This window comes from Crocodylus siamensis, chromosome 8 (assembly GCF_052110815.1).
Source record: "Crocodylus siamensis isolate JL-2025a chromosome 8, ASM5211081v1, whole genome shotgun sequence".
In the NCBI taxonomy this organism is placed as follows: Eukaryota; Metazoa; Chordata; order Crocodylia; family Crocodylidae; genus Crocodylus; species Crocodylus siamensis.
Window position 1 is genome coordinate 5,203,261 of NC_143402.1, and position 14,240 is coordinate 5,217,500.

Genomic DNA, 14,240 nt, shown 5'->3' on the forward strand with positions numbered 1-14,240 from the left:
ATACCAAAAGCTGAAGTACCTTGATCGCCTGTCCTAAATATCTGCATATAACTGGTGAGTGGTTAATCAGCCAGAAGGGAATACTAACAGCAATCGCTCTTGGGATGCATCAGCCAAGCAGTTTGCTTGACAGAGTAGTGTCCTCTCATCCTTAAAATAATGGCTCTCGGATATTTTTGACTTGTGGCAATCTGCACGTTGATGTCAGCAAGCCTCTTCCAGCTGCTCCGGCGTCTTGCTTCTGCACTGGTCTGGAAGCGGTAGTAAAAATGTCAGATGATACTAACCTGAGGCACTGTCGACATCGTTGCAGGAGAGAACAAGTGAGTCGCTTGTCTAACTCCATCCCAACTATGCAGTTGGTCCAGTAAAATAAATCCTGGCCTCTTGCATATTAATAACCTTGACTGTTATGGCGACGTCGTTCTGACGCTACCATTTGCAGTATCCTATATCTAAGGAAAGCCCAATGTGATTATTATCGGCGGCATATGCAAATGTGTCACATCACAGAAACATACAGATAGCGCCCAGTCTTTTGACGCAGCCCCGAAGCAACAGAGCTTGGAGTATTGTGTTGATTTACTATTTAATTGAATTTAATTAATATTAATTATGTTACATGTTGCCGGAGCCCAAACTGATACCAGGCTTCATTATGCTTGGCACTGTACAGATAGAGAATAAGAGAGAAATCTCGCTCCAAAGAGCTTATGATCCAAACAGACAGAGCAGAAGCCTGTGGACTGGACAGGTTTTCTCCCTATCCCCATCCGATGCAGCACAGATAACCTGAAATAAAAGACTGGGAGCGCTAAATATAGCTTGGATAAGAGCCAACTCTTTGGGAACATGATAATCTAGAGCTATTTGAATGGTAAAAGGACCAGGGATGAGAGGAATCATTTACTATGTTGCATTGAGAGTAATGGTTTGATATTAAGAAAGGGAAAATGTAAGATGGGCAACCTCCTGACCGCGGGGACTGCAGAGTGTTGTTTACAGTGGCGGGGGTTTTGGGGCTCCACTTCTTGCCAGAAAGTTATACCTATCAGAGAATTAGAAACAGCCCTACCCTGGAAGTGGCATGAGTAAGTTATTTCCATCCCTGAACTGGTACGCAACAAGCATTTCTTGGCATCTCTAAGAAGAAACCAGAGCACCCGATAGACTGTTTTGTGGACTGCGAGATAAAAAGACAGCCGACCGACCGGCCATGACGGCCATGGCCACTCCAAGCAGAAGCCAAGCTGGCTGGTGTGGAGAGAAGAAAAATGAGTGGAAAAAGAGAAAAATAATCAAGGAAAGTAAAACGATACAACACAAAGTTTAAATTGAATGGAGAAAGAAACTCTTGGTGGGGAAAGAAATGCTGTTTCCATGGAGCTAAGAGGGTATAACAGATAATGGAGAGTAAAAAAAAAAAAAAAAAAAAGCTATAAAAAGTACTTGACAACCTCTGTTTAATTTAAAATGTTTCTAAATCTCCCAATATACATTAGTGTGTATGTTAAGATTAGCGTGTACATAAAGGCACTCTATCAGAAACACACAATGAAATGCTAATAGGGTTAGGTGTTCAGCATATAAGGCAACATAAGTGCTATTTGATGCAGGAGTTGCTAGGGAAGGCTCTTTCCTCTCCTCCCCCCCCCGTTAATTAAATGAAGTTAGTGCTTGTGAAAGGTGCCGGATTGACAGCTTGGAAACTCAAGTCCTCTATTCACGGAGCAGCTCCGGAGCGGCCAGCGGCAGCAAAACTCCCTCGCGCTGCTCCTCAACCTTGACCTGGAGGAATCACCTCTAGGGGCGAGACTGCCCTTGGCTGATATCCCCATTCATCCTTTGGCCTCTCCGGGGAGGCTGCCAATAAAGGTGCTAATTAGGACCAATTGAAATGGGGTTTTTTTGTGTCCTGAACACCTGTCCATTAAGGACTGAACTGGGGACACCGACTCTTTTCACACGGGGCACAGAGCAGCCATTGAAGAGCAGGGATGTTTTGAGCGCTGCTGACCAAGGGCTGTGTTGCTGGGCGAGGGGGGCGTGGAAGGCAGCTTCAAGATCTCCACCTGCCGCGGGGTTTCACCCCATGCAATTCTGCTGAGTGCAATGAGATGGATCTAATTTTTTTAAAACTCTCCCATTGCCATGGCAGGGCAGTCCCATCTTAGCGTGCAATGGACTGCCACCCTCCGAACGCCCCTGTGCTGGATTTCCACCCTGGTTCATCCAGAAAGCAGATGAGGGCCCAGAGGGGGGACACGGGGAAAGTGTTAGCCATTTGAGGAGAGCCCCGCAAGGGCTGCTGTAAGTCAGGAGGGTGGGCTTCTGATACTAAGCTAGCAGCCTTTTTTCAGCCCCCGGGGGAAGGGAGATACCAATTTCCCTGTGCAAAATAGCTGATGTTGAGCTATACCGAGGAGAATTTTTCTCCAAGCTCTCCACCAGTTTCAATGGCTTGGGAGCACTGGATTGGGGAAGGTAGGGTGTTTCAACACAGATCGTCCCACATCCTAGGTGACCAGATGTGCAAAGCAGAATTTAGGAGAGAAGCAGCTTCTAGATACCGTGGACTGATAAGTCCTCAGTTTCTCCTCTGGAAATACGTGGCAGGCTTGCTTTTCCTTTTGGTGATGGTCCCAGGTGACCTAGAGGTGAGAGCCCCCTAACTCCTGAAACATCCACCCTACTCCAGGCCCCCTACTCAACTGATCGGGGTAGGTTACCATCAATTAAAAATCCCACCGCAAATAACGGGAGAGTGCGTTTGCCACATCTGTGGTGACTTGCGATGCACACAGCACCTTGGCTTTGAAAAGAAAAGGATCTCCAAATGTATCTGTTTTGTTTTTCAGGAGAGTCTAACTCCCAGCCGTTATTGTCTTTCATCTTCTTCAAGGTGCAATAGCGAGATAGAGCAGCTTAGTGTTCTTGACATCTGCAAAGAGGCTGAGCAACATTATCAGGAGAGAGCCAATCTCCTCGAACGTTCACTATGACTTGCACTGACAATAAAGGTTTGGGGGAAAGATGAAATGAAAAAGGTGACTGGAGCTGTCTGTAGCAAAACATGCTTTATTATAGCACTTTTGCTCCCCCCACCTTCACCTTAAGTGCTCCCATTGATGAGTATTTGGTGCTTTATGCAACCTTGCTGCCAAATGGAGCTGCCTCCTTTCCCGATATTACATGCAAAGATTTCTTAGATTATGCAAAAGAGCCATTACGGAAAAAAATTCAGGTTGGAAGGGAGCTCAGGAGGTCTAGTCCAACCCCCTGCTCCAAGCAGCCCCAGCCCCAGCTACATCATCACAGCCAAGGCTTTGTCTAGCTGGGTCTTAAAAGCCTCCAAAGATGGCGACTTCACCACCTCTCTGGGTAACTTGTTCCAGGGCTTTACTACTCTCCTAGTGAGAAAGATATTCCTAATATCTAACCTAAACCTCCCTTGCTGCAGCTGGAGCCCATTGCTCCTTGTTCTGCCACCACTGAGACCAGCCCAGCTCCATCCTCTTTGGACCCCCCTGAAGGGAGGTGAAGGCTGCCATTCAATCCCCCTCGGTCTCCTCTTCTCTAGGGATTGTTCCCTCCTAAGTGCAGGACTTTGCACTTCTCCTTATTGAATCTCATGCAATTTCTTTTGGTCCAATCCTCCAATTTGTCTACGTCTCACTGTCCACTTTAAGATAACACGGGCTGATAAACCCTCCGTTAATAAGTACTCAGCTTTGCCTTAAGTTGATCCTCCAGGATCAATGTTGGGAATCCCAAATTTTTGCTTTCCCCATGGTACAAAGGCAGCTTCATCTAAACGTCACCTAGTTTGCAGTCTTCACTTGAGTGTGAGCTACCGCACATCCCGCGCGTCTGTGGCAGCTGCTTGGTGATGCAGAAAATGGTTCGCTGACATTTCTCTCATTGTTGTCACCCTCTTTTCCTAAATATGAATCTCTTTTCTAATTTTTTTAACCACGTTTCAAGTGTTTTTATTGTACAATTATTTCCTCTTTGCAGAGAGAGGGCCAAGATTTCTAAAACGGAGAAAGGCCAGAATGGGAAGGATGTTCAGAGGCCAGGTGCTCAGCCCTCTCCTACAATACTGGGGTGCTCTTTCTATGTATTGCAGCATAGAAACAGCAACAGCATCCACTCATTGTAAAATATTGGCTCTGTTGTATGCTGGTTTCCCAGCTCCCATCCACACTGGCAATTCCTCAGTGGTACCTGAATTTTCTATATAAATTCCTACCAATGCACCATCAGTTGGGGAGTGTAGAGGTGATGTTTAAGAGGTCACTTAGCTACTGTGACAGCTATCCAGTGGAAACACCTGCCTGGGGAGCGAGGTTCAAAAATGTTCCCCATTCACCTAGCCCTGTTACCAGCAATTAACTCTAACTTCTCAGGGAGCCAAATCCCTGCAGGGAGTGCTTCTGAAAATCCCTCCCGACATGCATAATCCACTGTATTGCCTGAATCGCTCTGTGGCTCTTGGGCTTCGCTCACACTCCTAGGGTATACTCTGAATCCTGGAAAGTTATCCAATATTCACAAAGAGCCAAAATGATGCTGAGTCCCAGGGGAGTGATTTCAGCCCCCTTCCTGCTGGTGTGCATGAGGGGCAAAGCCACTCAAGGCAATGTGGTTGAAAAGAGGGGTGCGAGGGAAATCTGGCTTACAAATCTGTGTTCATCCAAACCCCAAATCTGGATCCTGTTTGCACCATCAGCTACCCCCTCACTGACTGGGATAGCTGATGGTACAGGATTAGGCACTGAACGTAGCCTCTGGCTGTTCTCACTAGTGAAACAGCCCCTGGGGAGGTTGCTTCAGCCAGGGGAAAAAATCAGGGGAGTGTTTTTTATGAGAATACAGGCTGCTTGGCTTCCCTTCATTCAGCTACCCCATTTGAGATCTGAGTGTTGGGCCCTGGAGTTAAAATGAGCATCGCAGAAGGCCGCAGCGAGCTGGAGACACGTTTCTTGCTCCTCAGGTGAGTTCACAGATGGGTGTATGTGAACACAAGCCTGACCCGACCCTCACAACTGTTGCACACCAGACCAGTTGGGAGGGGGATGCCTGAGCTGGTTTTCAGGCTCATGATTTAGGCGCGCTGAGAGTTGTGTTAAACTGGCACCTCCCGGATCACGAGCTAAACCGTTGAGAAAATGGAAGCAGGCTGCCTAGGACCCTGTCAGGAGTTAATGAGGTGTTCATCATTGTAAACAGTCTTCCTGCACAAAGCTCAGTAGTCTAGAGACAATTAACAACTCTAGTGAAAATTATGGAAGGCATTAAAGGATATCAATCCTATGAATGCTGACAGTGATGTTACCATGTTAGTTGACAAAAAAACCCTTGTGATTAATTGTTATATGGAGACAAGGCGATGATCACACACACACACACACACACACACACACACACACACGCACGCACGCACGCATGCAGACACACACAGAGCCTGGAATGAAAAGCAACGTATAGGACAAGCCTCTCCTGAAAAGGAGTCATTCTCATGACGAAAGCTGATTTGGTGAGGACAAAGGGAATAGCACAGATGAAGCAAGGTCAAAAAGGTGAGTAAAAATAAGAGAGTTATTATGTCTCTTCTGAAAGCAGAATGGATTAGAAAATAGGTCAGAGAGTGCTGGAAAAATGTTATTTGTGGTCTGCCAATTTGCAGGGAATGTGTATATCTGTATTCAGTGAATTGGTAGCAACCCTCTTATACCAGTACTGGGGAGGAAGGTAGTCCATATTACGATTATTACTTGTATTACAGTAACAGGCAAACAGCAGGAGAGGAAACTGAGGCACGGAGTGAGGAGGGGACTTGTCCAATAGCAGAGTTGAGCATAACACTTACAACCTTGGAGGCCTGATCAGCACTTTACCTACAAGATCCAGTTGGATTTCTACAAGGAAAGCAAGACTTGGGATGCATTTGGGCACTACCTGTTGTTTTGAATCCAGTGTGTGTGTTGAAATGGAGCCCTGGACACTGCAAAGCTAATCTTCCACATCTTCTGGAGCTACCAAATACATTTTATTAGTGTGACTGGGATCTCAATGGTGAAATGTTATAAGGGGTAGCTGATCTGGGCAACCCCATCAGTTTGCTGGGACTACCATGCCTAATAGGAGTTTAAAAAAAACCAAACACACACACACAAAAACACGCACACACATATACACACACATATATACATACTCACAAGCACACATATACGCATACATGTATGTATGGATATGTATGTATGTGTATGTGTATATATATGTGTGTGTGTGTGTGTGCGCGCGCGTGTGTGTAAGTATGAATTTATATATATATGAATGATTTTCTGCATTAAAGTCAAGGCCTCTTAAAGGGGTCTGGCTAGCAGGAAGTGCTCCTGGAATTTCGCATCACAAAAAGTGCTCCTTTGGCATTGCATACTTCCCTGTTCCTGTTTTTGTTGGGAAACAATTCACTAGATTGATGTTGGGGAAGCATGCACATTTCAGCTAAAGAACAGCAGCATTAAAATCATTCCAAAGAACTGCAGTTTCAAAAATGTCAACTCTTAGAGTTTGTCTACACCTGAACGTTAGCATAGCTGACGTACTCAGCATCCTTCTGAGTGTGGCGTGAGTGTGGTGCGAATTAGCATTTCCTGTTCCTGAATTACTCTATTCAAGAACAGGAGAATCTCTTGCCAGTTAGTTTGATCCATGTTAATAAAGTCCCTAAGTGCAGTTCATGAGAAATAATTGTATAGCCAAGGACTGGATTAAGAAAGGCTCAAGTTGGTAAAGGGTGTGGACAGATAATCACAGGTCTTGGCCATTTTTTGTACACCAGTTTGTTGGATGATGATAATAATAATAATAATAATAATAATAATATATATCACACTGAGGACTTTCCCATTCCATTTTTCTCTCTCAGAACAAAAGCAGAAAGTACAATAAAAATTGGGATAGATTATTCCCTTGAACATACCAAATTTCACTCTCTCTCACACACAAGCTCTTAGTAAAGTAACTGCTAAAACACTGAATTATTCTAAGAAGCAAAGATGTCCAGTGACTTGGACAATCATGCCTAGCAGTAAAATCAACTTATGTACAATGGAAACTAATTCCTTTGCTACCCAGTAGTCAAACCAGAAAAGTTGCTTACTTCTTATGGTTTTCTGTTAATAAAAAAGTTCTTTAAAGAGAATTTTCTTATCAAATGGAACTTTTGAAAGGGCTCATTGATGAAAGAGGGAGACAGGAGGAGCCAAGAAACACACCGAACCTCCCTGACCTCAACGTAGTTAGCTCCTGCTGCATTCTTCATATGTATTATTCAAACTCTGCAGTTATTTGAAGACCCTGAAGAAGTGGTGGGGAATTTGATGCTTATGGGGTCATCATCCTTATGCTAAATAAACCGATTCATCTTCAATCTGTCTAATTTGTAATCAAATATGGTTTGGCTGCGTCTCAGCCCAAATGCCACCCTTTGAATGGTTCATATTTACAAGCCAGAATTGTGGAGCTTTAGGTCTGTAGGTTTTGTTTTTTCTCTTTTATCGCTATCCTTGGCTTCCAAACCCTTCACTTGGATTTTCAAAAGGAGATAATCAAAAGAGGCAGAAAACTAATCAAGGTTGCTACAGAACACACAGCATGAGAAGTATAGCAGACACAGTCTCCTTTAGAATTTAACAAGCCTAGTGATTAAAAGTTATTGTCATACAGCGATCTGTGTTCGCTCAGAGATAAAGTACAGTATAGCACTCGGCCCAGTTTTTAAATCAATAATTTATAGGCTCAATATTTAACGTCGTCTTGAAATTAATTTTGTCCTCCTCTGTGCTTGTTGGTGTTTAATTTCCATTCAACTGTTTTATTGAACCAATAGGCAACAATGGCACTTTAGACACTTTAAGGTGGCTGTCTTTCACTGCACGGGTTTACCCATAAATACTGCACTGAAATGGAAATAAAGAGCCCTCTAAAATATAAACAGCTCCCGTACAATGAAGTTATTAAAATTGTAGATACAGAGGCTTCAGGTTAAGCTGCTCTATAATAACTAGAGCTGTATTCAGCAACTACAAAGGGACGGGATAATTTCCTCTCCGAGGCAAAGACATTCCAGGGTGGAAATGAAGGCGGCAAATTCTCCTGTATAACACTGGGGAGGAAGAAGAGGAGACTCTGCGCGGAAAATTCGCCTGAATAGAAAAATTAGTTTCAATACTTGAGGATATTTATTATTGTTCTCTGCTCCCGCATTTTGTGTTGGGAGTAGCGCTTTGTACAGGACAATGGATGGTGAATAATTTCCAGGCACCAGGCGATTCTGTGGATTGCATGGCCCTTTCCCAAGAATAGGTCAGGACTGACAGAGCTGTGAAAACCTTGGGCTAAGAAATGGCCTTTCCCCTCCTATTTTGAGCACCTCATTTGAGACTTCTTCACTGCTGTGTCTGGTGAGTGTAATATGCTTCTGACATGCCCACGCTGAGATCCTTTGGTCGTGCCATATTTGCCGCCTGCCATGTACATACACCTGTATGTCCCCCACGCTCCACGCTGGCTGAAAAATAGATGCTATGCATGGGAGATGAGATCCACTTGCGGTTTAGGTCCTAAAGTGGGCACCAAATCTGAGTTCAAATTTTTTGCTTTGTTATAATAGCTTCCTTGTAAAACTGCGCAAGTGAGAAACCCCGAGGACAATCAACCCTCAGAACAAGGTAGTAAAACACGGGGTAGATTTTTAGGCATCACTTGAATTGGTTAAATCATGCCTGAATGTCTAATAGATATTTTATAGATCATGGTATGGCCTGGATGTTCCAATCTGAGGTGAAATGTTATGCCCTGCATTACAACAAAAGTCATGTTCGATGAGCAGAATTAAAAACTGGGATTTTTTTTTTTTTTAATTCAAAGTAATTCACCAAAAATGTCAGTCTCTGGGGAACCGTGTCAAATTCACAAATATCTTTAGCCAAAATGGAATTGTGGAAAATTTCAAAAATATTAAAACAATTACATTTTGCAGAATAGATTTTCAAAAATGATATTTTATTTTGGAATACCGAAATGTTTTCTTTGACTTAGTTTGAAAATACCATTTTTTTTGCTTAAAAATCATCTTAAATTAAAAAAAGAAATTATAGAGCTTAAAGTACAAAGACTAAGTCCTGGGTTGAATTATATATTTTGGGTAGTTCCCCAAATATTTTTTGCAAATGTTTTCATTTTGTCAACCCCCCCACCTGTCCCACACACACCAAAACCCACCTGTTATTTTTTGTCTGGAAATAACCTATTCCAAGCACCCTGACCCTTTTCAGGGTGGCCACAGACATTAAAAAAAAACCTATGATCATAATAATTCCTTCTGGCCTTAAGGTATCACATCCTATTAAAAGCCCATGACAAGTCACTTGCCACTTCACTCTTTTTGCCTCATTTCTGTATTTCCTAATGTTGTGAGCCAATGCATGAAATATCCAAATTCTGGGACAACATGTTCATTTTGAGATGGTTTTGTGACTTAAGCAATGAAAAAGGAATCTCCTCTAATTTGGCAGAATAAGCTATTGGTTGCCTACTGCAGTAGTCAGGCAAGCGACGCAGCGACTTGCCAAGTTTTAACTGGCACGTGGAGAAAACCAAACATTGCAAGCAGCAGAAAAGGAAACCAAATGTCCTTTGCACTTTGTGCTCTAGCTTCCATCGTGCAAAGGAGCTCATGGATGAGAAAGGCCTTGCATTAAGACACGGAGCATACAGAGCTGGCTCCTACACCCTTGCAAACTCAGGAAGACCCTTGGGTTAACACCATCATGGAGTCTTCCCAGACTCGTGTGTCATTTCAAGACCAAGCAAGTCGAAGAATTGGAAGCTGGTATTTCTGGAGTCATTTAGAAGTCAGCCAGGATACCTCACCTCCACAAAAACAAGATGCTTTTACAGCATTTGGCAGACCTCTCTCCACCAGGTGGAAAGGGACCGCGGGAGGAACGCTAGCACTTCTCTGGTAGACAATTTGCTCGGGACGCTTTCAGTGAGGGGACATGTTGTCTTCCACAGAACGGGTCAGAGACGTCATCCTCAGAGTCCAGACCTTTTTTACCCCATCAGGGGAAATTTTCAAAGGACGTGTAGGAGTATAGTTTCTTCAGAAAGTCTTTGGGAGTCGGGCATCATTTGTGCCATGGAAGACCTCCCCCAGAATCTATGCTTAAAAGGGAAACTATGTCCAGGCAAAGTCTAGCTTGAAAACAGCATCAACTGGGTGCAGTTTTGCCCACATTGCAAGGCCAAATTGTATGTTTGCATTGCTTAGGTTGGATATTAAGAAAACCTCTCTCACCAGGGGGGTGGTGAAGCACTGGACCAGGTTACCTAGAGAGGTGGTGGACTCTCCATCCTTGGAGGTTTTTAAGATCTGGGTAGACAAAGCCTTGGCTGGGACGATGGAGTTGGGGCTGGTCCTGCTTGCAGCAGGGGGTTGGACTGGATGTGACCTCTTGAGTTCCCTTCCAACCCTAAGTTTCTATGATTGTCAAAGGGATGCTGTGTTGTAACCCCGGTCCTCACCATGACTGATTCTCACCTGTCAACAGAAGTTTAGAGGAGTCGACAGGAACTGAAACCAGAGCCCTGTTTGGACAGAAGGGAGCCGTTTGGATTAGGATCAGATTAGATGTCAGAGATAGGACAAAGAGGAAAGGGAGTTAAATATTTGCTATTCAAACCTTGTTCAAAATGGCTTGAACTACCTAAGAATGCATTTCATTTGACTTAATTGCTCAGCCGTTTGAGAGACGTGGCCTACTCTGTTTCTGGAGTGACTGAATATAAATGCTAAAGATGATACAGCAGAGGAAAAATTTCCATGTCCTATTTCCAAAATAATCAAAACCAGAACCACAAATGAAACCTTTAGGACTGATCAAGGTTTTCTCACCCATTTCAGTTATGCTGTCTCAAAACTCACAGATCTTTCAGTGAACCCACGTCTCAGGCGGCTCTCTAGGGTCGACACGTGTACCATCACCATCACCTTTATGGGCAGTTCATGGACTTGCACTGCAGCTTGGTCCATGAAGTTTACTGCCAAGTCCTGGGCTTCCTCACACAGAAGATCAAATCCCCATGTCCTGATACCTGATAAGGCTGTGTGGGTGCTCATGCAGAAGCCGCTGGATCTCTGCTCGCTGGCTTTTGAAAGACTGAGTTAGCTGTGGTACTCTGAAGGCAAGCAGAAGGCAGGGTAGACTCACGTCTTATAGACTCACTAAAGCTTTCATGAGCTTTCTTACATTTTGCTATGGCATGTAGGCAATGCAGGACCAAACTCTTGCAAAGTACTGAAAAATCCACAGAGCAAGCTGAGAATCAAACTCTCTGTTAAACCCAGCAGGTACCAGCACCAGGTTTGCATTTTCCTATTTTCTCAAGCTAAATTTAGGAAACAGTTTTAGGTCTATGCAAATACTGTTCCTACCTGAGCTGTCTCCTTTGTTTCCAAATTGAAGAACACTGTGCTCCTGATTTAAAATGCAGGGGTGAATTTACAAAACTTGAGTAAGGAGCGATCTTTTTGAATAATCCTCGAGGGATTATTGTAATTAAGGGAGTAATCCTTAGATGCTTCTTAATTTGTCTCCATTTTAAAATGGAGTGCTGTGTCTTGCATCATAAAAGGGAGAGAAAGAGGTGAAAAACGACAATGGTTGAACATTAACAGCTCTTCCTGCTACCCCATGCATCTGAGAATTACAACAAGTGGAACATTTAAAACCAGGAGATCATTAAAAAAAAAGGAGTCCTGTAGGAGAAATGAGATGAGGATATGAAATGTTCTGTGTACATATGATGCAACCGTAATTTAGAAACTGTAATTTCATGCCTCCAATTCTGACCTTCCAGTCTCTCCCTGTATGGAACTGCTTAGTCTAGCAAATTTTTTTTCCTTCCCCTGTGCTCTGGTAATTCCTCCCCCCCTTTAGCACTTATTTCAAACTAGATTGGACAAAACACTGAAAAATAGACTGGGGAACTATCCTCTGCTTTGCTGCCATACTGACAGCTGACTTCCTTGACTGCTGACTTTTTAACCACTGTGTCATCTACTGGTGACTTATTTTACTAGTGTTATAGGCAGGAGATCCATTGTGAATGAAGAAATCTGTTAGCTGGTGAGCAAGGACCTGACGATCACACTAAGAGCAGCAATCAGATAGTTTGAAAATACCAAGACAACGCTCATTTATCATTTATATGATGCCAACTGTTTTGTGGAAAATTCTCTATATCCAATCCTTCTAGCCAGAAGAAGTTTGGGAAAAGTTTTCAACTAGCACCTTGGCTTGGCCTCCCTGGCCCCAATATTGCCACTGATGTTGTGTGGAGATAACAATGCTATGGTAGAATGAGAAATAGCTGCAGAACTTCCTCATCTTTTAAATGTTTCCTTAGGCATGAGGACAGGTGTTGGGTTTGCCATGAACGGCAGAGCAGGTTCTGCTGTAATTCTGGGGGACTTCCATGTGCAAATTCCCAGCAGAAAGAAGCAGATATTTCCACTCGTGTCCTTCTTCCCATTTACTCACCAATAGTCTACTGACCCTATCTATTGAAGTTGGAACCTCCCATCAGCTTCATGGAAATGACCAATGTAAAAAAAAAAAAAAAAAAAGGAAAGCCTGCTAATTCCCAGATAGCCTTTCTTCTGCTGTGAACCTTAAACAATGGGACAGTTTTTGAAATTCAGGGCAGGTGTGCTATTGTTGTGCCGGGGTAGGCACTGGCCACAAAGATGCAAGTCAATGGGCTAAAGTTTCACAGGGCGGTGTGATGTTCGTTAATCTGCAGCACCGTGACTTGCTGGCTACGAATCTGCTATAACCATTCACAAAAAATGCAGCAGTTTCCTGGAGACTCACAAGTTAAAAAAAAAAAAAAATCTGGGGCAGATCCTGAGAAGTCAGTTTGTAGAGTGCAAGGGCAAAAACCTACCTTTAAACAACCCAAGATTTGCGTGTACGGGTAGTTGAAGATGTACATGACACGCCCAATGTACACGACACGCATGACAAAGATGAGATGGAGCTAAGGGTTTTTTTGCCCCCAGAATAGTCCTCTACTTTCTGAACCAACTTGGGAGCCAACTTTTGCGTGTACAGGTAGTGGAAGAGTGCTGGCCCCCAGGACCTAATCTTAGCCCGATGTACATGATACACATGACAAAAGATGAGATGTAGTTAAGGCTTTTTTGCCCCCCAAATAGTCCTCTACTTTCTGAACCAACTTGGGAGCAGTAAGGCTCCTGATGAGATGTGGTTCAACCATTCTGGTTTCACCTTGAAGGGGGCAACGGTGTACAAACATGCCCATCCTGCAATATGGTCCTTCCAGCCGTGCACTAGCTGGACCACAACAAGGCACATCCCCCAGCCAAGACACATGCTGGTGATCCTCTTCCAATGCCATGGCTAACCTTTTCCCTTATTTCCTGCCAAGCTGTCGTGACACCTGATACAGGAGAAAAGCTCTCCCTTCCAACTTGCTAGCACACTTGTGCAACAAAACTGAACTGAATTCAGCAACAAGGTTTTCCTTCAGGCTAAATGAGGCTGGAGCGCATACAAAAACAATAACTGATCTGTGCAAGGTCGGTTCTCTGCCATCGTGCCTGGGAAGAATAAGGCAACAAGGAGCGAGGGCTTTTTCATTCTCACAAGAGCTCTTCCAGTGTCTCGTGGTCTTTTGCGGAAAAACAACCTGAAATATATATTCTGTCCCCCCCAGCTCTGTAATACTCACAGCAATTAGAAAATGGAAAGGTGCTATTGTGTCATCTGGTCCTGTCTCCAAGATCTGGGGAAGGATAGGTCTCCAGTCTATTTTTCAGTGTTGTGTCCAATCTAGCTTCAAATACATGTTCAACTTCTGCAGGAGAAGTTAACCTTCCTGCTCTTAAAACAGGGCATTCTGGAAGCTATAAATATTTGCAAACAAACTTTTTTCTTACTTGGCATTGAAGCAGTAGTGTCAGAGTGACGTTGCAGCTGCAATGGTCCAGGAATTGTGCGAGGCAAGGATTTCTTAGGGCGGTATCTTTTATTGGACTAACTGCCTAACTGGAATAGAATTAGACAAGCTTTCGAAGAAGAATCTAAGAAGCATCTAATCTAATCTAATCTAATCCAAATTAAACTAATTTAAACTATACCTAA